The sequence below is a fragment of the Schistocerca gregaria genome, chromosome 2 (assembly GCF_023897955.1).
Source record: "Schistocerca gregaria isolate iqSchGreg1 chromosome 2, iqSchGreg1.2, whole genome shotgun sequence".
In the NCBI taxonomy this organism is placed as follows: Eukaryota; Metazoa; Arthropoda; class Insecta; order Orthoptera; family Acrididae; genus Schistocerca; species Schistocerca gregaria.
Genome location: NC_064921.1, coordinates 734,816,646 through 734,844,006, shown reverse-complemented (window position 1 = coordinate 734,844,006; position 27,361 = coordinate 734,816,646).

Sequence of the window (27,361 nt, the reverse complement as noted above, 5' to 3'; positions counted from 1 at the left end):
TTTTTCTGCGGAACCTCGGTTAAAACATTTCCGGACTGCCCAGTTACATGGTCTCATTGTGCAGACACGTTGGATGGCGCCGGTCGGTCGTCAGCAGCGTCCAGGTAGGCTCACTAATGCCAAGGAGACGCCGCTGCAATGGGCAGAGACCGGCAATAAAGCAAAGGATGGGCCCTTGTTAGGCAGGAAGCCAACGACACAACTGTGAGCGTTCTGCGAATTTACGTTGGACAGCCCACTGGCGCCCAGATGTCCAGACTCTGTTACAAAACATACTTGTGGAGGAACACGTCTTTTAGCGAGTTTATGGCCGTTCTTTGGAAACTTCGAAATGGACACAACAGGGGAGATGAAGATCTTATTATGGAGAATTGTGGTTCCATCCTGATCATATTGTTAGTGAAAGACACAGCGTAAACAAGTGGGAAAGAGGCAGCGAGGCTGAATCTTTTTTCTTTTCTCCTAATTATCTTGAAAGTATTCGATTGGTCGAATCTATGTATGCAGGGCAAGGAGCAATGTCCCATCTTCGAATGCGGTGCTCCAGCTCGTGATTGGCTTGTGCTAAAGTGGGAGCAGTCTGCCGGCCAGTGTGTTCTAGGTGCTACAGTACGGGACAGCGCGACCGCTACGGTCGCAGGTTCAAATCCTGCTTCGGGCATGGATGTGTGTGATGTCCTTAGGTGGGTTAGGTTTAAGTAGTTCTAAGTTCTAGGGGACTGATTACCTCAGAAGTTAAGTGCCATAGTGATCTGAGCCATTTGAACCATTTTTTTGGGAGTAGCCTAAGATGTAAATGTGCTTCGCTACCGAGCTGGCGAGGAAAGCGGAGAGAAAGAGAAGTGGTCACTCTTGTATTGGCGCCTCGCTAGTAAAGAACTGCAGGTCTCTACCAAACGGGGAAACTTGTGTCCTTTGCTAGTGCGCCACTTAGAGCCTTTGCCAGTCACCTTCTGAACCGTCAAAGGTACTGCTTCTAGCATCACGCACACGAGTGATGCACGGTTGTTCTTCTTTGACCTGAGTCGGCGGTCTAGGCATTTGACATATTCCGTCCTGCATAGTCGTGGGATGGAGTCAAACTGATTTGGCAGACCAGCAAACGGATCCACCTGCACACTGCAATCCACCGGGGTTTCAGAAGCTCATAGGGAAATACCTGCATTCCGAATTAGCCGGAGGCGAGACCGCGTACTTGCAGTCTTCAGGCGCGCGCCGTTAATAACTGATTGCTGCCGTCCATGACTTCAGTCTCTGAACGCATCATGGTGTGCCGCCCTGACCAGCAGAAGGGTGAAGTATTCGCTGCTACTGCTTAGAGCTCCAATATATGTTTCTCAGCACCCGTTTCTTTCGAACCATATTTCATTTTTTGGAATAGTAGAGTATAGATGCTTGATTGTGGGGTAGCTTTGTACCATGTACCGGAATCATGTGTATGAAGTCGGATAAAGAGATTAGGGTTCTGTTTAGTGTCGTGTGTCGATTCCTAGCTGATCACTTTGTCCACCAAAGACGCCATATTAGTGAAAGCGTTTATCAAATAAAAATGTTTGTTTGACATTTCTTTAGCAATTTTTTTTGTCTTGTGATGTTAAGAATTAATAAATCTATTGTTATTTGTATCACAAATCCTTCCTGTGTTCTGATTAACATTACCTTTGCCATTTTTATTAAAGTCCTGATTACAAAAGAAGGTAGCAAGTTTGCAATGGTGCGGTCGTATTTTTCAAGGAGGGGGCTTGCACCCCTAGTTGTTTTCCGTGGCACTATTACAGCACTGGTCTACATTGATGTTTTAAGCACCTTCTTGCTTCTCACTGGTGGAGAACAACTCGTGGATGGCGACTGCATCTTTCAACACGATCGAGAACCAGTTCATAATGCACGGCCTGTGGCGGGGTGGTTACACGCCAATAAAATCGCTGTTAAGGGCTAGCCTGCAGAGGACCTGAGTCCTATAGAATAGCTTTGGGATGTTTTGGAGCGCCGACTTCATGCCAGGCCTTACGGACCGACATCTATAGCTGTCCTCAGTGCAGACACAGGACACCACACAAGAGGTGCAGCTGATGGCCGCTCCAGGCTCGTCCGTGGTGGCTGCCCGTGCTTCCACCGAGAGCGTGATAGGCCAGGACCAAGACGGAGGATACGCATCCCAAACAGCCGATGCGGAAGCAAGGCAACGGAAACAGCGTTCGCCGAAGACAAGAAAGAAGCGTCGACTGAGTTCTGCTGACGATAGCCGTAGTCCCGAGGGGACAGTGGACGACAACGACAGTATCGGCCTGAGACCAGTGGATTAAACAGATACCGAGATAACGGTGCAGGAATTACACAGCAACAATAACTTGAATTCTCCTTCTGGTGACCGAAAGGCAGAAGTGGAGAAGACAATTATTGTCCAACATCAGAGCGGTGACAACGTTGCCTCCCACCCTTCGGCCAGCTCCGGAAATATACTGGGGGACTGGGCGCGAGAAATGGACCAACAGGAACAGAATGAAGATACGAACGCGACGATTGAGGATAGTCCTGGCCAGACGCCGTCAGGGGCCGGGGAATGTTGAACAACTTAGTGTGGTGGGAGCGCCGGGGGTGCAGACAGACGACAGCAGTCTGGTTTTCAACACCATCGCTTCATGACACCCCCCTACAACTGATGAACACACACTAGGCGAACCGCATTGCAACGATAAACATTAATGGCATTCGGACACCGCTTAAAAATTCAAATGCTGAAAGATGTATTACACGCCGTGGACGTGGATATTGTACAAGAAGTGCGTTTCACATCGCCGCCGGAGTTCTACGGCTACGAAGCATGTTATTCAGTGCACGATGAGAGTGGATGCGGTGTGGCGACCCTCACCAGGGAAGGAATAGGATTGGAGGAAGTCATGTCTCTCCCTTCGGCACGTGGCACAGCGATTACTGTCGACGGCGTTCGTTTCATCAATGCATACGCGCCGTCTGGCTCCACAAAACGAAGAGAAAGGGCGACCTTTTACGCCGAAGAGATGGCACCGTTGCTCGCTGGACGCTATGATAACTATGTAGTGGGCGGTGACTTTAATTGTGTCGCCGACAAAAACGACCAAGTACCTCATTATGTGCCATGCATGGAACTGCGTGCTTTGTTTATCGAAATGGCGTTCCTGGATACCTGGGAACTGCAGCATGGCGGCAGAACGGGTTATACGTATGTAACGGGACACTCGGCGAGTAGACTTGATAGAGTGTATGTGACACGATCTCTACGGACGGCGATACTGGATGCCGAAATCTGGCCAGCGGCTTTTACGGATCATATGGCGTACGCCTGTACGATTTCACTAACGCATCAGAAGATATGGTGGAGTAAGGGTCACTGGAAAATGAATTGTGCCCTTTTACGTGACACTGCATGCCGCCGGTCGACAGAGGTGGTCTGGGAGACCTGCGTTCCCCGCCAACGATGGATCAGATGTGCAAAACCAACGTTACGGAGAACGTTGGTATGATACGGGCAGGACAAATCGCAGTGGAACCGCACGACGGCGGATTTTTATTTTACAGGCCTGAGGGAGCCGGAAAGGCACACGGCCATGCGTAGGATTAAAGCAAAGTTATTACAGATGACGAGGCTATAATGGAAGGGATAATGGTCCGGACGAGATTGGCGGGCACAGTTGCTGCCGAAGCCACCTCCACGCATCACGTAGTACACGAACGCTAACGATGACGAAAGACATTGATCAGCGAACTAATCTCTGAAACTGGCCAGCAAGTTGTGAACCAGCGTGATATTGCGCATATGTTTACTGACTATTTCCGCCAGTTATATGGACCTGTACAAGTGAACCACGAGACACTAATGATGTCATCTCCGAAATAAAGGACCACCACTGGATGCAGAGACTTTCATCACAGCGATAACGGAGGGCGAGCTGACAGACGCAATTGCCAGGGGGCTCCGAACAAGTCCCCAGTACAGGACGGTTTCCGAATTGAATTTTACCACACCTTTGCATACCTCATGGGACGGACGTGGATTCAGATGTACAACGAACTCCTGTTACCGCAGACTGAGATACCTGTCGAATTCACTGAGGGTATCACCATCCCGATACCCAAACCACGCGCTGGCAGGAGGCCAGGAAATTATAGACCACTCACTCTCTTGCACTGCGACTATAAGATTTTCGCACACATCCTTGGGGATCGCCTGCAGTCTTCAGTTTCTGATAGACTCCTCATATATCAAACATGCCTCGGCGGTAAGAGTAACGTACATACGACGCTCGGTGACTGCCGAGATATCATCGCATTAGCAGCGGCATGCCGAGTGCGTGGGGCACTCGTCGCTATTGACTTCGATCATGCGTTCGACAGAGTGGATCATATTTTTTTGCACGCGGTGATGGGCAGATTGGGAATCCCACAGGCCTTCATTCTATTGACCATGCGACTGTTACACGGCGTGCGATCAAAGAAGGTCTAGGTGAATGGGCGGGGCACTAACTCCATTGTTATATCAAGGTCAGTTCGTCAAGGATGCCCCCTTTCGATATTTTTGTTTGCAATGGCCTTGGAACCCTGTCTATATGGTCTCCGAAGACGGCTGGACGGAGTGCCGTTGCCACAACTGACCTTTCATTGCCGCGCTTACGCTGATAATGTGATGCTGGTGGCAAGAACAGGCGACGAGGTACTTAAGGCGTTGGCATGGATACAGCGATACGGGATGGCGGCGGGAAGCGTGGCTTAATCTACCGAAGTCGCGCTGCACGAATGGTGGTCAAGGATTACAACCTGGAGAGGAAGGCCTGCTCATGTTAGTTAAAACCACAATGATGTGCAGCGGACAGCAGCGGATAACTACCGACGCATATCGAAGCTGATGCTGACAATGGTGCTGTTACAGAAATTAAGAGCGTTGGATATGATTCAGAGGGTGACCTATGTTGACGTATAACTAGCACCGAGACTCACTCACGTAGCGATTCAGAGGGTGACCTATGTTAACATATAGCTAGCACCGAGACTCACTCACGTAGCGATTCAGAGGGTGACCTATGTTAACATATAGCTAGCACCGAGACTCACTCACGTAGCGATTCAGAGGGTGACCTATGTTGACATATAGCTAGCACCGAGACTCACTCACGTAGCGATTCAGAGGGTGACCTATGTTAACATATAGCTAGCACCGAGACTCACTCACGTAGCGATTCAGAGGGTGACCTATGTTAACATATACCTAGCACCGAGACTCACTCACGTAGCGATTCAGAGGGTGACCTATGTTGACATATAGCTAGCACCGAGACTCACTCACGTAGCGATTCAGAGGGTGACCTATGTTAACATATAGCTAGCACCGAGACTCACTCACGTAGCGATTCAGAGGGTGACCTATGTTAACATAGACCTAGCACCGAGACTCACTCACGTAGCGATTCAGAGAGTGACCTATGTTGACATATAGCTAGCACCGAGACTCACTCACGTAGCGATTCAGAGGGTGACCTATGTTAACATATACCTAGCACCGAGACTCACTCACGTAGCGATTCAGAGGGTGACCTATGTTAACATAGACCTAGCACCGAGACTCACTCGCGTAGCGATTCAGAGGGTGACCTATGTTAACATATAGCTAGCATCGATACTTACTCACGTAGCGATTCAGAGGGTGACCTATGTTAACATATACCTAGCACCGAGACTCACTCACGTAGCGCATGTCTTGTCTATAACGCGCACAATGGCATCACGGATAGAAGCAACTTTCGGAACTTACGTGAGTGTGGTACACTTGTTTAAGATTCAATACACAACGCTTACGCTGCCACCTGGGCAGGGTGGACTTGGTCTGGTGAACGTATATGAAAAGGCACGGGCCTTATTCGTCAGTACGATGTTACGACAGTGGCGCGGTCAATTTCACAATATCTCGGGTGCGTTGGCCGATGTACTAGCGCCCACTTCAATGCTGCCCCCAGTCAATGTGAGCCATATTTCACCGAAGATGTCACATTTCAAGCTTAGCGATGTCAGAGAATCCTTCCCAACAACACGACTACCGACGACGCGAGATGTATACCAACTCTTCCTGCGCCGGTGCCCCAGAAATACCCTGGAAAAGAAATACCCAGACAAGACCTGGCGACAGACATGGCGCGTTATACGGAACGCTTACCTCCCAAGGTCGTACGCCCAACATGGTATGTGGTGGTAAATAGGAAGTTCGCAAATCAACGGCGGCACGCGATTCATTTGGCAGACACTTCACTATGTTTAGGCTGCGCAACAACGGACACTGATGAACATCGTTTAGCATGCAGTGTTACGGCTCCGGTGTGGCACTTGGGACGACAGATACTGACGTTCCTGTTATGCTCCGCCCCTCACACAATTTCATCGGACACACTTTTTTCCCCCAAGAATCTTATTTTCCGGTCCCTAAACCAATGCAGTGACATGGGTACGGGGAATGGTTGTGGGCTACGTTTATAACGAACTGGAAAAGGACAAAATGGATTTTTGGCATTTTCTCCTGGATCGACACACGAAGCTGCAACAGCATAAGAAATATAGGCAAGACTTCGCTAATTACCTGCGACTTACATTTACCGACCCGCCTGCCAGATGGGGTGTGACGGGTGAGAGATGAGATAGACGGAGAAGCCGACATAGACATAGATCACACTTTACGGACCCTTAGTTAATTTCGAGAAGACGACCCAGTCTTACGCCAACTTCTGGAGAACGGGTCGATAGATGGCTCTATTGCTCTGTCGAACGTCGAGTCGTGAGCAGATGTCGCCCCCGACACGAATTTCATTTCATTCCTATAGGAGCATGTTTCTTTTGTATTTGTACTGTCCGCAATGTCTTCATGTTTTTTTCGTCTGGACATGTTCGGTTTTATTCATTTCCTTACTTAATTAATTTTCTAATTAGCCACTATTTGTCAACATTTAAACATTGTAGACACTATTTATGTGGCAGTATAACAAAATGTATAGCAGCAAAGGTAGTAAGTCTCACATAAGAAAAGAAAAAAAGGAAGAAAGAAAGAAAGAAAAAGGTAGCGTTGAAGTCTCAGTCTGAGCTGCAAACCACCTTTACCTCAGTTTTCCTTACTTTAAAAAAAAAAAAAATGACATTGTGTAACTTCTCTCTATTGAGAGTAATCCTATAATCCTATAGATTACATCCAACCAAGTGGATTTAACAGAAAAAAAAGAAAAAAGATGGATAGAGTGTCTGCCATATAAGCAGGAGATCCAGCGTTCGAGCCCCGGGCAGGGCACACATTTTTAGCTGTCCCCATCGATATAAAAAAATAAAAAAAAGATGGATAGAGCGTCTGCCACGTAAGCAGAAGATCTCGGGTTCGAGTACCGGTCAAGGCACATATTTTCAGCTGTCCCCATTGAAGTGTATCAACAACACCTGTTGGCAGCTGACGGTTTCGATCAATTATCATTTCTTTCTAGTGAAGATGCATGGTCAATATTGGTGTTTGTTCTTTAGGAACAGTTACTATCTTCATATTTCTGTCAACAAATGAAAATAAACCTTTCAGTCACAGGGTTACTAGTTGTATTAGTAGTGAGTCGAGTGTGCAAACGTAATTGGGAAAGTAATTATGTACTCTGTAAAATGAGGCAGGAAGACTTTAGCCAGCTGCTTTAATATTACTGTCGTACATCGGCAACCACAACTATTAACGTTGACAATCTCTTGTCAACCTTTACAGTTGTATCTAATCGATTCAAAATCTGTAGTTTATTAAAACAATTAATGAGAATCATACGATAGCATGTTGGGGCCTACTACTAAGACATACGATTGCATTAAACGAAAACTGAGCCCACCGAGTTTTGTTAAAATGTGAAGTTATTTATAAAGTCAGACCAGTTGACATACATTTCGTCAATAAACGCAAACATTGGACGCTCGTGATCTGTTCATTTCTTGTATTTCTATTTGTTTCTCCCTATGTTTTTATCGTCACAAGGAAAAATGCGTGTGTATTTTTAATAACACTAGAGAATCGCAAATATTATGACGAAATTAATTTCGTCAGACACAGTCTTGTTCCCTAACCACGAGAAAACGTGGTTGGTGAGAAAAGAAACGTCCGCAACTAGGATCTGTCTAGGACAAAATGAACTTCGCAAAAACATTTTTTTTTAATTTCTTAATTTTCAACAATCATACAAATGCTAAATCTTTTGTACAAGCAAGACAGAAATTTTTCATATGCCGCGATATCGGTCTCAGTGATATTAACCACATCCCAGATCTGGATCACACAGTAAGTTGTATTCTTACATAACGATATCGCTCATACATTACGAGAAATTTACTTATTTGATTCATTTATTTTGGAGGCCTGTCAGTGAATTTAGTAGCGTCCAGGTTTCACGAAAAAAGCGAAGTTGTTTGTGCCGTGATGTGTCGCAGCATTATCAATGGTGCCATGTGTCCGGGTAACAAAACCCTCACCTCGTCGAACAAACAAGTCAATACCGGTCTCGTTAGGGGATAAGGCGATTAAAATTTTCCCTACTTCCAGTAATGACTTTACGTCACGACTCATTACCTAGTGCAGGCAGCATCACACTGTATTTAGTCTCTGAAGGCCCCCTCTGTTAAAGAACATTAGAAACTGTAAGAAGAGAACTGCTGAAGTGGAAAAGCAATCTTTCACGGGCATATCTTAAGGTATATCTAAGCCACTACGGAAGATAGCTGGCGTTCGGCGCCCGTTTCATGTGGCAAATATAATTGCAGACATAGAAATAACTGAACAGCAAACAGTGGAATTCACTGCTGCGAGCATTCCGTATAGGCAAGATGTGGAAAAGCCCTGTAATGGCTGGGTTATAATGTTCCATCAAATTTTTTCCATATTCTGTCTTGAATAGGCAAATTTCTCCAGGGGTGAATCTTTTGCATGTTATATTATCGTGACAGTTCCAGATATAGGATAGCTTTAAGGAATTATTGATATACTGTTGTAGATGTTATCGACAAACTTGTCGCCTGAACTAATGACGGAAATAATCTACAGACTGATACAGGAATAAAGGAATGTAGACAATGTAAAATGTTTTGCCACATTTATAAGTTGTTGTTTGTGTATTCTTGGAGAAATGCGTGAGGACTGAGCAGACTTTTGATTTATAGTACGGCATAAATGGGCAAAAATTGTGTAAAGTTTTCACCTGAGTTTTTCCATAGTAAAGGAACCATTATGGCGATCCACGAACACTGCTATTAAACTCTTGAAGGAAAAATCTGTGGCGAGTGTCTGAAGTGTTGAACAGTTTACGGGATGCAGAGCTAGTCAGGAGCCAATAAATGCCTGAAGAGGCTGCGATTTTACCGGCAGTTGTTTAATGTAGGCCAATATGGCGCTGGCGACATTTTTTGTGGCTCTTTAGCGTCTGGATAATTCTATCCGGGCTCACGTTAGCGATCGACTATAATGGCCGTTAAAGAAATAAAAAACTTGTAATTTATAAAAATAAATCCAAGGTTCCCGACTTCGTCAGTTTAACGCATAAAATATTGAAAAAATCTTATGAGCTATTTGGAATATAAATGCAAGTGGTAGAAGTACATTATAAAAAGGAAAATAAATAATCGAAGTAAATGAGGAATAGTCTCAACGGCACTTAATAAGAAGACACAGTGGTAATATTTATAGTGTAAACAGTTTCAAATCAATATGAAAGAATGCTCTGCAAAGAAAGTTTAGGACGCGAAGGCTGAGAAATTGTGTTTCTTGCGTAAGAACATTTTTAATTACGTTAACGAAAAGATGTCAACAATTCAATTAACTATAACGAAATATCGAAAGAAACGTAAATAGCATATCGTTGACTCTGAGGAAAAAGTATGTCTGTGCTTGCTTGTTGAAATCGTTTAAGACCAAAAGACAGGATAAAGGTATGCAGTTTTGAGGTGAAATCAAAATTTAGTTGTTGCTTTGTTTATTACATTACGTAAAGAAGCATAATTTTCAAGCTTATTAACGCCAAGTCCTTTTGCACTCGAGCCATATCCAAAGTCAGGGACACAAATATCAGTTCGCAGCTGGTGAGACAATTCTACGGTTGAGGTTCAGTGTTAAGATAATTCATCGTACTACACTTAGTTTTGCGAGCAGTACTACGACTGACGAGTATTTGTAAACAGCAAATATTAAAATCCCTTTAAGGGGAAGGTGGCTGAGCTGACAAATCATTTAAAAGAAACTGAAACTAAATATTTTCGGGGGCTGACAGAGCCACACATTCGGACTTACGCAGATGCATAATGTTATGGAATAGCATTAAAATTATTACATATTCACTAGTAGCACTCATTCATTCATAAACAGTACTTTCCCTTCTCCTTAGATTGCTTGTCATACAGTAGCGATAAAAGAAATATATATGCTAAACTTTTAAGATGATCATGCAGAAGTGGTTATAGCTAACATGACCGCAACTGCTGTTAATATTATAACCAAATATATGAACGAGATAATGTGATATTTATCACCTAGTAACAATTTTTGAAACCTTAGAACGGGAATCACTGAATTGGTTAGCGCTTCAGATGCGTTTTTACTGGCTTTTTACTAAGAGTGGTTAGCGGTAGTGAGTTTTGGGAAGAAGGGGTTTGTCTTCGCACATGTCGATACTAAAGACAGTGCATAATTTCGTGGACTATTACAGAAGCGTCGACCGCTGCAAGGATGCACCTTCTGTACCGTTACCAGATACAGGGAAATAATTACTCATATGCATATAATCAACAAGACTGGCCAGTCCTCGGCAGCAGTGTTTCTCTCAATCGTAATAGTCACTTGATCTCATCACATAGCGATTTATGCACGTCCGTGCTTCTCAAACAGACAACAGAGCCCTGATACTTTATTCTGACAGGGACTTACGCCAGTCATTAATAGCGATCTACGATTATTTAATTTTTACTGTAATTAATGTCGACTATAGGCTCAAGGTGCCTCCCTGTTTAGGTAATAATGTTTCGTTTGTGGACCAGTTCCGCCAAGAAACATTGAATTCGTTAGGTATTACGATGGTGACACTTGAATCACTGAGGAGCATGTAATGCACATACATCAACGAATGTTTTCCGTCATCATTTTATTTCGAAATTAATGGCAGAAAAAGCAAAAATTGTTCCTAAGGAATGGGTATATTTTCACTTGCAATGTTTCCAGTTTAAAAATGGTGTAAGGACAAAATCGTCTGTTTCCCGTAGGAGGAGAGGGAGGGGAGGGGGAGAGGGGGTTTCACAGCACTCCTGACCAATGCCAGTAGGTGGTGGAACGTTTCCTTACTCGGATAGAGTCTCGATTCCGTCGTGGGTAATTATCGACGAGATAATCGACTGCCCCAAATTGTCCCACTCTTCAATGGCAACTCTACTTAAGTCGCGCAGAATACTTGATCGTTGGGGCGTCCAAAAACAGTTTGTTTCAATCGATACCACAAACGTTCGATTGGGTTCATGTTGGGGGAACAGATCGTTCTAGGTGGCTACAGAAAGGCGTTCACGAGAACAGCAGGATGAGCACGCGAGTTATCATCCATCAGGATGAAATTGTCAGCACTATTCGTTTGGGAATCTCTCCCCCGTACTGTTGAGCAGTGAGATTACCTCCAGCAACCAAGAGAGGTATACGATGGACTTATGTAATACCATCCAGAACATCGTTCCACCACTGCCTTGATCCACGTGTGGAACACAGTGTCGCAGATATTCTATATTACCTTTTTTTTTTCTTCAAACACGTTCTTTTCGATTATGAGCGTGCAAACACATCCGAGATTCGTCCATAAACAACACCCGGCAACACTTGTAATACCAGAACGTCGACTCGGTGCATCATTTCTTACCGTCTGTAACGGAGTTCGTGCTGCTGTGGTGTATGACGTCGTGCTCGCAGCGGTCGTCGGGAATGGAGATCCGCGTTATACAGTCGTCTCCTAACAGTCTGATGCGATACATGATGTCTTGGAGCCTCACCGTAAGTGTAATTCAGTTCTGGAGCACTCAGCCGCTTTTTTTAGACCAAACTGTTGTAGACGTAGATCATCCAGTGCAGATGTTGATCGCGGACGGCCTGTGCAGCGGAAGTTCCTAACATTACCTCTAATTAGAACTACTCCATGTCCGCACCACATCACTTTGGCTTGGTTCACACGTTGAGAAACTTTTTGCTTGACATGTCTTCTGTTCGTAACGTCGACCCGATCACTGGTCGCGATAGACGTTCGTGGATTGTTGGATGTTCACTCTACGGTTTCATAGACGTTTCTAATGCGTCCCTACTAGTACTTCAGTTTCAAAAAATGGTTAAAATGGTTGACTGTTAACTGACAGAGACTGCCGACAGTTGAAGAGAGTCGTAAGGTGTAATACAGACATCTACCCGGACCATCACACAGGAATTCCAAACTGCATCAGGATCCACTGCAAGTACTACGACAGTTAGGCAGGAGGTGAGAAATCTTGGATTTCATAGTCAGCTGGCTGCTCATAAGCCACACATCACACTGGTAAATGCCAAACGATGCTTCGCTTGTTGTAAGGAACGTAAACGTTGGAGGATTGGGAAAAAAAATGGTTCAAATGGCTCCGACCACTATGGGACTTAACTTCTGAGGTCATCAGTCCCCTAGAACTTAGAACTACTTAAACCTAACTAACCTAAGGACATCACACACACCCATGCCCGAGACAGGATTCGAACCTGCGACCGTAGCGGTCGCGCGGTTCCAGACTGTAGCGCCTAGAACCGCTCGGTTACACCGGCCGGCTACTTCACTTTAAAATGAAATGCTGCAGTTTTTTCAAGAGAAGCGTTCTACCCGCAGGTAACGCTCATGGCAACAGTGTGTATGTTTACAAACAACGTCAGGGATGGTCTTCCGATCGGTACGGGGCTACAATAGCACACATCTTAACGACTCATCGGGATGATGAAAACTTTTCTTAATGTGTGTATATGAAAATCTCCGTTAACAAATAAGTCATTAGAGAGCAAGTTAGGGTTTGCAGGAGGATGACGAAGGAAGCCACGTCTGTCTCAAAGGAACCAGTGTCACATTTGCTTTAAGGGATTCAGGAAAACGAGATGATAACAGAATCTCACGGAAGGATTGAACCGTCGTTTCCCCGACTCGGAAGTCTATTGTGGTATGAATAGCGGCATCTTGTTCGGTATGGACAATGCAAAGTTGACCCACGGAGAAGAAATCATCATTAAATAAAAGACGTAACAGAGGATATTCATAGACCGTTTGGAGGTATCATACGAGATAGCACTGCTCTCAGTCAGGAACCTGTGGGTGAAGCATGCAGACAGGAGTTTTTAGACAGGAATGCTCTTTACAGGCTCTCGCCTTGTTGATAGAGAGGCGCCCTCGCTTCAGCCAAGCTGACTGCCGTCGTATTTTTAACGTCGATAAAGTCCCTGGAGTGTGCACGCTTGCGTGGGCGTGCAGACGTTTGTAACATTGAAGAACAGAAGACTCGATACACATATTCTTACATAACACAAATTTAGTGTCCTGAAAACGATAATTCAGGGTGCCATACTCAGGAGATAACCTTTACTATCCACATTGCGATCTTATACATATACAAGAAAAGCTGTATTGAATTCCTGCTCGTTTTCTTGATGGATAACACACTGACTTGACATCATAAAGCACCAAACCGACCCTTATCAAACTTCGTGGAGACGTTCATCAGACAAATGATCTTTAACAACATTCGGAACTGATGTCTGTCATCAACATCAGTATGAGGTGTGACGACTCATGGGTACAAATTCCCTCCTGTATTCGTCGTGGCATGGAAGTAGAACAACCTCCTACGTCACCTCCAGGAATTTCGTGCCACACCTGAAATGCGTGATGTATCCATTCATGAAGAGTGCTGGCTGAAAGTATACATCTTCCCATTGCATCTCAGGCATGATATTTGGTGAGGCAAACAGAGGAACTGAACAGGTCAGTCAAGAATACGTACATTCCTCCTGGCTATTGGGGAGTAAACTTAAGTGTGAAGTCTTCCATTGTAAGAATCCCTTCTTCTGTATGGAAAATAATATCGCATAAGGATGAAGTTTTAATCAACGTATCTTATAAATACTGCAGTATCTGTTCGGTAGATGTCGATCAAGATGTTATGTTGTAACACTTCCCTTCAATGTAGAAGAGTTATTAGTATGTGGCTGGGAAAATCTAATGATACCCGCAATCTCTCCCCTTTACATATCGTACCAAAAGTTTTTTAATTTATGAGTTCCTATAAATAATTGCATTCCGTAGAAATATTGGAACACGTGAGGCAATACTGACCCTACGACTTATCTTAGAAGCTAGATTAAGGAAAGGCAGACCTACGTTTCTAGCATTTGTAGACTTAGAGAAAGCTTTTGACAATGTTGACTGGAATACTCTCTTTCAAATTCTGAAGGTGGCAGGGGTAAAATGTAGGGAGCGAAAAGCTATTTACAATTTGTATAGAAAACAAATCGCAGTTATAAGAGTTGAGGGGCATGAAAGGGAATCAGTGGTTGGGAAGAGAGTGAGACAGGGTAGTAGCCTCTCTCCGATGTTATTCAATCTGTATATTGAGCAAGCCATGAAGGAAACAAAAGAAAAATTCGGAGTAGGTATTAAAATTCATGGAGAAGAAATAAAAACTTCAAGGTTCGCCGATGACATTGTAATTCTGTCAGAGACAGCAAAGGTCTTGGAAGAGCAGTTGAACGGAATGGATAGTGTCTTGAAAAGAGGATATAAGATAAACATCAACAAAAGCAAAACGAGGATAATGGAATATAGTCGAATTAAGTCGGGTGATGCTGAGGGTATTAGATTAGGAAATGTCACACTTAAAGCAGCAAAAGAGTTTTGCTATTTGGGGAGCAAAATAACTGATGATGGTCGAAGTAGAGAGGATATAAAATTTAGACTGGCAATGGCAAGGAAAGCGTTTCTGAAGAAGAGAAATTTGTTAACATCGAGTACAGATTTAAGTGTCAGGAAGTCGTTTCTGAAATTATTTGTATGGAGTGTAGCCATGTGTGGAAGTGAATCATGGACGATAAATATTTAGGACAAGAAGAGAATTGAAGCTTTCGAAATGTGGTGCTACAGAAGAATGCTGAAGATTAGATGGGTAGATCACATAACTAATGAGGAGGTATTGAATAGAATTGGAGAGAAGAGAAGTTTGTGGCACAACTTGACTAGAAGAAGGGACCGGTTGGTAGGAATTGTTATGAGGCATCAAGGGATCACCAATTTAGTATTGGAAGGCAGCGTGAAGGGTAAAAATCGTAGAGGGAGACCAAGAGATGAATACACTAAGCAGATTCAGAAGGATGTAGGTTGCAGGAGGTACTGGGAGATGAAGAAGCTTGCACAGGATAGAGTAGCGTGGAGAGCTGCATCAAACCAGTCTCAGGACTGAAGACCACAACAACAACATAAATAATTGTATAATTATTAACAAACACGAGCTTTCAGTGTAAAAAGGCATGGGTGGCTTTACATACTTGAGTGTATTTTAAAATCATCATTCTACTTAGCAGAACTGACATTTGAAACACGTCTCAACTTGTTGCCTCAAAATCATTGTCAGTGGCTTGGATGTGGCGTCAATCTGCCAACTCCCTTATATTGTGTTGGCCAGATTGCGTCAAAATTTGCTACGGGCGCTTTTGTCTCTGTTTCTGTGGGGCGCTGTCTTCCATGGCGTCTAACTATTGCTCCTCTTGTTAGGCATTTGCTATATGCATACTTTGCTACTTCCATGTGTCCACTTCGTTGGGCCTTTAAGCTGTCACACAATGCAGGTCAGAATATACCCGTTCCTGGTAATTGTCCATCAAGGGTCAATCACTTGCAGACGCCCGGTTCAAACCTCATACACCCCGTTCCTTCTTTCACTGGCCGTTAGATTACCGCCCCATGAACAAATTTAATATGGCGTGAATCCTGCACTTGCTGCAGTCAGGGTCTCGAAACCGAGTGTTACGCAACCACAGTGAGTCTTCTAGAGAATCTCCCTCCACACTGTTATTATTAAGTCCTTAAAAGTATTACTAGTGCTTACTGGAGGGCCGTCACGAAAGAACTATCACCCTATCGTATTTTGTACTTACTTAAAATATCCGGGCTAATAGTCCGTGGTCGATGTATGAAACTTTCTCCTAAAGTTACGTCTCTGAGTGCGGGAGACATCTTCAGAAATTAAGTGGCGAACAGCAACCAGAATTCGAGGGAGCGTCAAATATATGGGCTTTGTAGAGGGCACTACAGTCAATCACGTGACGTCGGCTACTAGATTATGGGTGGTAGTGACAACATTCTCGGCTGAAGGTCAAACCACATACCACATTCAGACTACTTCTCTACCGGCTCACTCTCGAACAGCTCGGTGGGGAGAGGGTAAGGAATGGGCATAAGCGAGGTCGTAGTTTCTCCCTACGGAGGTGGAGTTAACAAAATATTTTCACAATCTAAGGAAAAACTTGGTGATTGCAATTTTGTGAAAAGATTTCGCCACAACGAAAAACGACTTTGTTTTAATGACTACCACCACCGCTCGCGAATCATATCCGTGACACTGTCTTCCCTATTTCGCGATAATACAGAACAAAGCAAGTTCTCCTTTTAACCTCTTCGACTCCCTCGCTAAATTCTCTCTGGTGAGGATCCCATACTATACAGCAATACTCTAGCAAGGGTGGACAAGCGTTGTTCAGGTAGTTTTATTTCCGAAATATTCTGCCATTATCCACAGTCTTTGGTTCGCCTCCACCACAATATTTTCTATGTTTTAGGTTGTTCTTAACTGTAATCTCCAGGTATTTAGCTCAGTCAAATCCTTTAAATTTCTAAAATGTATCGTGTAAGAAGTTTAACGTATTCTTTTTAGTACTCATGTGGAGAACCTCGCAGTTTTTCTTGTTTAGGGTCAACATCCACTTTTCCTTCCATACAGATACCTTGTCTAAATCATCAAGAGGGCTGTTCACATATTCTCCCAAATCGTTTATACAGATCAGAACTGCAGAGGGTCCGTAACACTTCCTTGGGAAACGCTAAATATTACTTCTGCTTTATTCTATGGCTTTGTGGAACATACTACTAATTGTGACCTTTCTTGTAGGAAATCACGAACCCTTGCACGCAGTTTTATTAGTAAGATCTTGTGAGGAACGGTCTGAAAAGCTTTCTGGGAAGCTAGAAATTCTGACTTAGTTTCAGATCCCCTATCGACGGCACTCATTACTTCTTGCGAATAAAAATCTAAGACCGCTATTTTCTGAATCTATGCTGAGAAGTATTTCAATAGATCGCTGTACTCGAGGTGATTCGTAATGTTCGAACACAGCATCTGTTCCAAAATCGTACTGTAAATCTACTTCAGTGATTTGGGTCAGTAATTCGGCGGAATACTCCTGTTTCCTTTAGTGAGAACTTATGTGATCTGTGCAAGTTTCCCGTCTTTAGGTAGGCGTCTTTCGTCGACCGAGCGATTGTGTAATTATTACTAAGTGTCGAGCTATTATATCGGCATAATATGAAAGAAAAAGGAACATAACTGGCACACAGTTTGTCCCGGAAGACTTGCCTTCATTAAGTGACTTAAGCTGCTTCGTTACGCCGATAATATCTACTTCTAAGTTATTTATGTTGGCATCTGTTCTTGATTCGAATTCTAGAATATTTACTTTGTCTTCTTTGATGAAGGAATTTCAGTATACCGTGTTTAGCAACTCCCCTCTGGTGGCACTGTCATTCCTTCTTTCCGTTCAAGCTGCCTCTTTGTAGATGAGTAAGACGTGATATTACAAACTGTAGGAGTACCAGATCTTCAGGGCCCAAGTTCTTAGAGATATTCGTTGACGGCTGTAGTACTGTCAATAAGAAGATTTGAATTCGTTAGTGCGTTTATTTTCATGCGCCCAGTGGAAGGCTAGTCAGAGGAATAATATTAAGTAATGATGCAGAGGAAACGATGGTAATAAGCCGTTCGAGTTTAAGGTGAGTAATATGATTATCTTTAACAGTCGCAAGTGGATGCTGAGAAGTACTAATTGCCTAAAATGGTGTTCAGCTAAATTTTAATCAATTTCGTTACTAGTCCAGATTGCGAGTGCCAATTGATCCTCTTAGAGCTGAAATGCTGATGTAATACACGGTGGCCATTTTTTTTTTCTTTGCAATTTCAGAGTTATTGAATATAATCTTTGTGTATACTACCATCTATTAAAATTGCTATGAACATTAACCAAACTGCATTAAAAGATTGAAACAGCGACATGAATTAGTAACCTTCCATGTTAACAGAATCTTCCGTCGGTTCTTGGTGGAACAAGGTTATAATAAATGAAAAGCGCTAGTTCACAAACTAGCGCTTTTCATTCATTATTGCCGGCCGGTGTGGCCGTGCGGTTCTAGGCGCTTCAGTCTGGAACCGCATGACCGCTACGGTCGCAGGTTCGAATCCTGCCTCGGGCATGGATATGTGTGATGTCCTTAGGTTAGTTAGGTTAGAGTAGTTCTAAGTTCTAGGGGACTGATGACCATAGATGTTAAGTCCCATAGTGCTCAGAGGCATTTTATTCATTATTAGTAACCTTCCCTTGTTTACCCGTGTTTAAGCTCTCTCACCACGTCCCGCGATTAACCAATTTACTATTACCTTTATTCAGTTTTCAGGCGCTAATGTCCATTTAAACATAAGATGAAAATGATGTAAGCTCAGAATATTATGGCTGCTTCGCCTGTTTACAAGTTGGTGCATCGTCTTCTTACCCACAGTTTTCATATATTAGCGAGCAGATATCTAAAAATAGCAGTAATTCGAGGAAAAATGAAGTTTGTTAATTTTATCCATATTTTAAGCACTCAAATCACGAAACTACGAACACTGACGTGTAACTTTCTCATCAGAGGAGATTTACACCTGAAGGTGGACCCACAGGGTCCGAAATGCATCGTGTAGTTTCATAAAACACGAAAAATTCGTGACTCATGACGTTTTTATTCAATCTCCGTGTGTGAAGCAGTTAACGCTGAAGAAGATCGAGTTATTATGACATTACTGTTGCACAGAAGACAAATCCAAGCATTCTACCGCTATTGTTAACTTGTCCTTCAGACACGCAAGTCTGTTTCTTCAAAAATTACACTGAGTCCTTTTTCCCGGCATACTGCAGCAACTTGACGTGGCATGGAAGCAACAGGTCGCTGGAAGTCCCTACAGAAATAGTAAGGCAGTCTACCACTACAGCCGTTGATAATTTCGAAAATGTTACCAGTGCAGGTTTTTGTGCGCGAATTAACCTCTCGACTGTGTTCCGTAAATGCTCGATGGGATTCATGTCGAGCGAACCGGCTGGCCAAATCATTAACTCAAATTGTACAGAGTATTCTGGATCCACATCTACATCCGTATTCCGCAAGCCACCTGACGGTGTATGGCGGAGGGTACCTTGAGTACCTCTATCGGTGCTCCCTTCTATTCCAGTCTCGTATTGTTCGTGGAAAGAAAGATTGTCGGTATGCCTCTGTGTGCGCTCTAATCTCTCTGATTTTATCCTCGTGGTCTCTTCGCGAGATATACGTAGGAGGGAGCAATATACTGCTTGACTCCTCGGTGAAGGTATGTTCTCGAAACTTCAACAAAAGCCCTTGCCGAGCCAGTGAGCGCCACTCTTGCAGAGTCTTCCACTGGAGTTTATCTGTCATCTCCGTAACGCTTTCGCGATTACTAAATGATCCTGTAACGAAGCGCGCTGCTCTCTGTTGGATCTTCTCTATCTCTTCTATCAACCCTATCTGGTACGGATCCCACTGCGGTGAGCAGTATTCAAGCAGTGAGCCAACAAGTGTACTGTAACCTACTTCCTTTGTTTTCGGACGGCATTTCCTTAGGATTCTTCTAATGAATCTCAGTCTGGCGTCTGCTTTACCGACGATTAATTTTATATGGTCGTCCCATTTTAAATCAAACCTAATGCCTACTCCCAGATAATATATGGAATTAACTGCTTCCTAGTTACTGACCTGCTATATTGTAGCTAAATGATAAAGGATCTTTCTTTCTATGTATTCACAGCACATTACACTTGTCTACATTGAGATTCAATTGCCATACCCTGCACCATGCTTTAGTTCGTGGCAGATTCTCTTGCATTTCAGTACAATTTTCCATTGTTACAACCTCTCGATATACTACAGCATCATCCGCAAAAAGCCTCATTGAACTTCCGATGTTATCCACAAGGTCATTTATACATATATTGTGAATAGCAACGGTCCTACGACACTCCCCTGCGGCACAGCTGAAATCGCTCTTACTTCGGAAGACTTCTCTCCATTAAGAATGACATGCTATGTTCTATTATCTAGGAACTCTTCAATCCATTCAAACAATTGGTCTGATAGTCCATATGCTCTTAAGCGAGGAACTGTATCAAACGCCTTGCGGAAGTCAAGAAACACGGCGTCTACCTGGGAACCCGTGTCTATGGCCCTCTGAGTCTCGTGGACGAATAGCGCGAACTGGGTTTAACACGATTGTCTTTTTCTAAACCCATGCTGATTCCTACAGAGTAGATTTCTAGTCTCTAGAAAAGTCCTTATACTCGAACGTAATACATGTTCCAAAATTCTACAACTGATCGACGTTAGAGATATAGGCCTGTTCGACGTTGCTTCTTGAAAACAGGGATGACCTGTGCCCTTTTCCAATCTTTTGGAACGAAGCCAATTGCGAACAATTGTGGCCCAGTTAGGTGGCGCATCGTCTCCCATAAAAATTTCATCGTTGTTTGGGCACATGAAGCCCACGAATCGGTGAAAATGCTCTCCATGTAGCCGTACTTAACCATTTCCTGTCAATAATCAGTTCAGCTGAACCAGACGACACAGTCCATTCTATTCCACACCATTATGGAGCGACCGCCATATTGCACTGTGCATTGTTGAGAACTTGGGTCCACTGTCTATACTTTTACAAATAGTTCATTAAACTTTTTGCTTCACGACGAGGAAGGATTCAGGATTCAACCTCATAGCAATGTAAGTTCAAAAGAATCACAAAATAAATTTTTTTATGTGTGAAATTTCATCATTTTTTCACTTACTATTGGCTGCATTTGTTGCTATAGGTACACTTTACTTCACAAGTAAGAGAAATTTTTCGATGAATTTTGCACAGCATACAAACCATACTTACAGGTGTATCAAACTACACAATTTATTTAATTAATGAAAAAATGAATGAGCTGTTACATTTTAAACTACATATTTAGAAAAAACTAAAATTTTATGGTTAATTATCTCAATTTTTAGCACAGTTTATAATAGATTTGGAAAATTCTAGAGTTACATACACCTGTAAGTATCGTTTGTACGCTGTGCAAAATTCATCGAAAAATCTCCCTTACTTATGAAGAAAAGTGTACCTATAGCAACAAATGCAGCCAATAGTAAGTGAAAAAATGATGACATTTCCCATATAAAAATATTTTGTTATATTTTTGAACTTCCACTGCTATGAGCGTGAATCCTGAACCCTTCCTGGTCGTGCAGACAAAGTTTTATAAATTTATTTGTAAAAGTATAGGCAGTGGAAATTAAAAAATGCTGTGGTGCCTCTCCTGCTCCAAGTCGGCCAGTTTGACGCCCTTTGACTTTCGCCGTACGTTCGACATTGATTTCTGTGGTTATTTCAAGCAGTGTTGCTTGTCTGTTAGCACTGACAACGCTATGTAAACGTCGCTGCTCTCGGTCGTTAAGTGAAGACCGGCGGCCATTGCGTTGTCCGTGGTGAGAGGTAATGCCTGAAATTTGGTATTCTCGGCCCGCTCTTGACACGTTGGATATGGCTCTGAGCACTATGGGACTTAACTTCTGAGGTCATCAGTCCTCTAGAACTTAGAACTACTTAAACCAAACTAACGTAAGGACATCACACACATCCATGCCCGAGGCAGGATTAGAACCTGCGACCGTAGCGGTCGAGCGCTACCTGACTGTAGCCGGCCGAAGTGGCCGTGCGGTTCTAGGCGCTACATTCTGGAACCGCGACACCGCTACGGTCGCAGTTTCGAATCCAGCCTCGGGCATGGATGTGTGTGATGTCCTTAGGTTAGTTAGTTTAACTAGTTCAAAGTACTAGGGGACTAATGACCTCAGAACGTGAGTCCCATAGTGCTCAGAGCCAGCCAGACTGTAGCCCCTAGAACTGCTCGACCACCCCTGCCGGCATGACAGGTGGACCTCGGCATATTCTATTCCCCAACGATTGCCGAAATGGAATGTCCCATGAGCCTAGCTCCAACTACATTCCGCGTTCAAAGTTTGTTAATTTCCTTGGTGCGGCTCTAATATCATCGTTCACTCGAATATAAATGACAGCTCCGCTAATGCACTGCTCTCTTATCACTACTGTACGCGATTCTGTAGCCATCTGTATCATGCAAATCCCTGCCCCCCCCCCCCCCCCCCCCCCTGACTTTTGACACTTCACTGTGTAACAACGCACAAGGGAGACTCCATTTGCAAAAACAGTTAAGACGATTCATGCATATCGATGTGGAGAGAGGGACAATCGTCTGGGGAAGGTCGAGTAATTACTCCGAGGGCGGGACCTTCCATTAAGACCGTGGAGCGCGGAGGGTAGCCGTAGGGGACGGGCGATCCCCTGGAGAGCGTGGCTTATTATGCGAGGCGGGAGCGCATTGTGCGGTGCCGGCTGATGGGCCTACAATATCCTGCTTCCTGCGCCGCCTCGTGTTCTCCGCCCAACACCTCCGCTGAGCCGTCGCTGACTGTCTTGTCACCGCCGCTGACACGGAGTCCGTCGGAAGCGGATACCAGCGGCTTCCTGTGAGAAGGCGCCATTGTCCACTCCACGTGCCAGCTCGGAGGAAGCTGTACATCGTGCGCCCGTGCCTGCAATCTTCCCGAGTAATCCCAGAAAACTAATTTACAGGTAATTAATTCTTGCTTCGTCTCTTTCTGTAACCAGAACACGTTGGTCAGATATTCACGCACAGCTCCATCGGCGTATCACAAATTAAGGTCGTCATGGCTGTCAAGGTTTATTAATGTGAGAAGTGTCTTGGACGCTAGTGAAAAGGCACTTGATTAAATAGTAAAGTTAAACACCACAAACAGGCATAGTTCTGAGAAGACACAATAAGCTTGGGCGAGAAGAAGACCAAACATAGTAGAAGTATTGCAGACCAGTCACATCCGCTGCCCTAGCATATCAGACGTATATTTAAGAGAAGCCAAAGCAACTGAGTAGTGGCCCAGGTGGGGCAATTCTACATCTACACCTACATACATACTCCGCAATCCACCATACGGTGCGTAGCGGAGGTACCTCGTACTACAACTAGCATCTTCTCTCCCTGTTCCACTGCCAAACAGAACGAGAGAAAAATGACTACCTATATGCCTCTGTAAGAGACGTAATCTCTCTCATCTTTGTGGTCTCTCCGCGAAATATAAGTTGGCAGCAGTAAAATTGTACTGCAGTCAGCCTCAAATGCTGGTTCTCTAAACTTCCTCAGTAGCGATTCACGAAAACAACGCCTCCTTTCCTCCAGAGACTCCCACCCGAGTTCCTGAAGAATTTCCGTAACAATCGCGTGATGATCAAACCTACCAGTAACAAATCTAGCAGCCCGCCTCTGAATTGATACGATGTCCTCTCTCAATCCGACCTGATAGGGATCCCAAACGCTCGAGCAGTACTCAGGAGTAGGTCGTATTAGTGTTTTATAAGCGATCTCCTTTACAGATGAACCACATCTTCCCACAGTTCTACCAGTGAACCGAACACGACTTTCCACCTTCCCCACAACTGCCATTACTTGCTTGTCACACTTCATATCGCTCTGTAATGTTACGCCCAAATATTTAATCGACATGACTGTGTCAAGCGCTACACCACTAATGCAGTATTCAAACATTATGGGATTCTTTTTCCTATTCATCTGCATTAATTTACATTTATTTATATCTAGAGTTAGCTGCCATTATTTACACCAATCACAAATCCTGTCCAAGTGATCTTGTATCCTCCTACATTCACTCAACGACGACACCTTCCCGTATACCAGAGCATCATCAGCAAACAGCCGCACATTGCTATCCACCCTATCCAAAAGGTCATTTATGTAGATACAAATCAACAGCGGAACTACCACACGTCCCTGGGGCACTCCAGATCACACCTCCGACGAACACTCACCATCGAGCACAACGTACTGGGTTCTATTACTGAAGAAGTCTTCGAGCCACTCACATACTTGGGAACCAATCCCATATGCTCGTACCTTAGTCAGGTTTCTGCAGTGCGGCACCGAGGCAAACCCTTTCCTGAAGTCAAGGAATAGGGCATCCGTCTGATACCCTTCATCAATGGTTCGCAAGATATCATGTGAAAAAAGGGCGATTTGCGTTTCGCGGGAGCGATGCTTTCTAAAGCCGTGCTAATGCATGGACAGCAACTTCTCTGTCTCAAGGAAATTCATTATATTCGAACTGAGAATATGTTCGAGAATCCTGCAAGAAACAGATGTTAAGGATATTGGTCTGTAATTTTGAGGATCCGTTCTTCTACCCTTCTTATGTACAGGCATCACCTGCGCTTTTTTCCAGTCGGTCGGGACTTTACGTTGGGCAGGAGATTCGTGATAAATGCAAGCTAAGTAAGGAGACAAAGCAGTAGAGTACTCTCTGTAAAACTGAATTGGAATCCCATCAGGACCTGGCGATTTATTTATTTTCAACCCATTCAGATGCTTAAAAACCCCAGGGATGTCTATCACTATGTCCTCGATACGGGAATCTGTACAAGATTTTGTACGATCCTCCTGCGTGAAAGATTTCTCAAATGCTAAATTTAAAATTTCAGCTTTCGTTTTGCTGTCTTCCGTTGCCAGGCCAGACTGATCAATGAGTGACTGGATGGAAGCCTTCGACTCGCTTACCGATTTTACGCAAGAGCAGAACCATGGGTTTTCAGCAAGAGCTTTTGCTAAGGTATGACGGTGGTAGTGGTTGTATGCTTCACGCATCTCTCTTTTTACAGCAGCACGAATCTCTACTAACTTTTGCCTGTCTTCATTCTCCCGATCTTTCTTGTACCGCGAGTGCAACTGTCTTTGCTTCCTGAGCATTCTCCAAATTGCGGTGTTAAACCACGGGGGGCTTTTCCGTGCGTAACCCACTTTGTCGGCACATACTTTTCCAATGCGTGATTTACAATGTGTTTAAAATTTGCCCATAATTCTTCTACGTCCATCGTACCGAAAGTAAATGAAATCGATTCATTTACTAAGTGGGATGCTAACAACTGCTTATCTGCTCTTTCTAGTAAGAATATTCTCCTAGCCTTCTTGACCGACTTTTTAACTTTCGTAACTATGGTAGTAATGACATCACCATGATTCCTAATCCCTGTCTCAACCCTGACATCGTCGATGAGGTCTGGTCTGTTCGTGGCTACCAGATCTAAAATATTTCCGTTACACGTTGGCTGTCGATTTAGCTGCTCAAGAGAGTTTTAGAATAACGTGTTCAAAAGTAATTCACACGACGGCTTGTCTGTACCACCTGTAATGAATCCATAGACATCCCAGTATACACTAGGTAGGTTGAAGTCGCCTCCGACTACTATAGCATGATCCGGGTACTTCTGCGATACAGAGTGTAGACTTCCTTTGAATGATTCTAGAAGTGTCACGGTGGAACCTGGTGGCCGGTAATAACACCCAACAATTAACTTTATTTACCCTAGACCTGTTAAAAGTGTCCAGATAACTTCACAATCACACTCTACTTCGACCTCAGAAGACACAATATTTTTGTCAACTGCAATGAAGACACAACCTCCTACCGTGTCTAATTTGTCTTTCCGATACACGTTCCAACCCTCACTACATATTTCAGAACTTCCTATCTGAGGGTTCAGCCAGGTCTCAGTCCCGAGAACAATTTGCGCGCCACACGCTTCCTGGAGGGCAGTAATTCAGGAACTTTATTCCGAACACTCTGAAAATTTACTGCTAATTTCTTGATAGCTGAAGTATCTTTACACTGAGCGCGTCCTGATTTCCCTGCCTGCACGTCGACAGGTGAGTGTTCATCAGGACACCTCGCACTACTGCCTAGCCTAAAAAAACCCCATGTGCACGCCACAAGTGCTCTGCTAACCGAGTAGCCGCTTCCTTTGTGTAGTGCACCCCTGACCTATCTAGGGGCGTCCTCCAATTCCCCACCCAATAGCGCAAGTCTAGAAATCTGCAGCCAAGACCGTCACAGAGTCGACTTAGCCTCTGGTTGAGACCCTCCACTCGGCTCCCAGCCAAAGGACCCCAATCCACCCTGGGAACGATGCTGCAAATAGAGAGCTCTGCTTGCACCCTGCGTGCTAGGCCAGCGGTCTTCACCAAATCCGCCAGCCGCCTGTACGAACTGAGGATCGCCTCAGAACCCAAGCGACAGGCATCATTGGTTCCGACGTGAGCAACTACTTGCAGACGACTGCACCCCGTACGCTCGATAGCCGCAGGCAAGGCCGCCTCCACATCTTGGATGAGGCCCCCCTCCACTCGGCTCCAAGCCAAAGGACCCCAATCCACCCTGGGAACGATGCTGCAAATAGAGAGCTCTGCTTGCACCCTGCGTGCTAGGCCAGCGGTCTTCACCAAATCCGCCAGCCGCCTGTACGAACTGAGAATCGCCTCAGAACCCAAGCGACAGGCATCATTGGTTCCGACGTGAGCAACTACTTGCAGACGACTGCACCCCGTACGCTCGATAGCCGCAGGCAAGGCCGCCTCCACATCTTGGATGAGTCCCCCCGGCAGACAAACCGAGTGCACGTTGGAATTCTTTCCAGCCCTGTACGCTATTTCACAAAGGGGCTCTATCACCCGCCTAACGTTGGAGCTACCAATAACGAGCAAGCCTTTGCCCCGTGTGCCTGCTCGGGCTCTGCTGAAGGAGCGGCCACCTGCCCATTGACAGGATGAACAGCCTCCGCATTGACCCTCCGCCTCGAGCGACGCAGCGGACGCAGCAAGCGACATCTGGGGTGTCTCAGGCAACGAGCCAGACCCTCCGCCGTCGCTGCACCTCGAGGCAGCAGCCTGAAGGCGGCTGACCGTGGCCAACAGCACGCTCAGCTGCTCGCGAACCGCGGCCAGTTCCTGCTGCGCCCGCACACAGCACGCACACACCCTATCCATCCTACTGCTAATATCTGGACGTATAAAGTTGCGACAAAT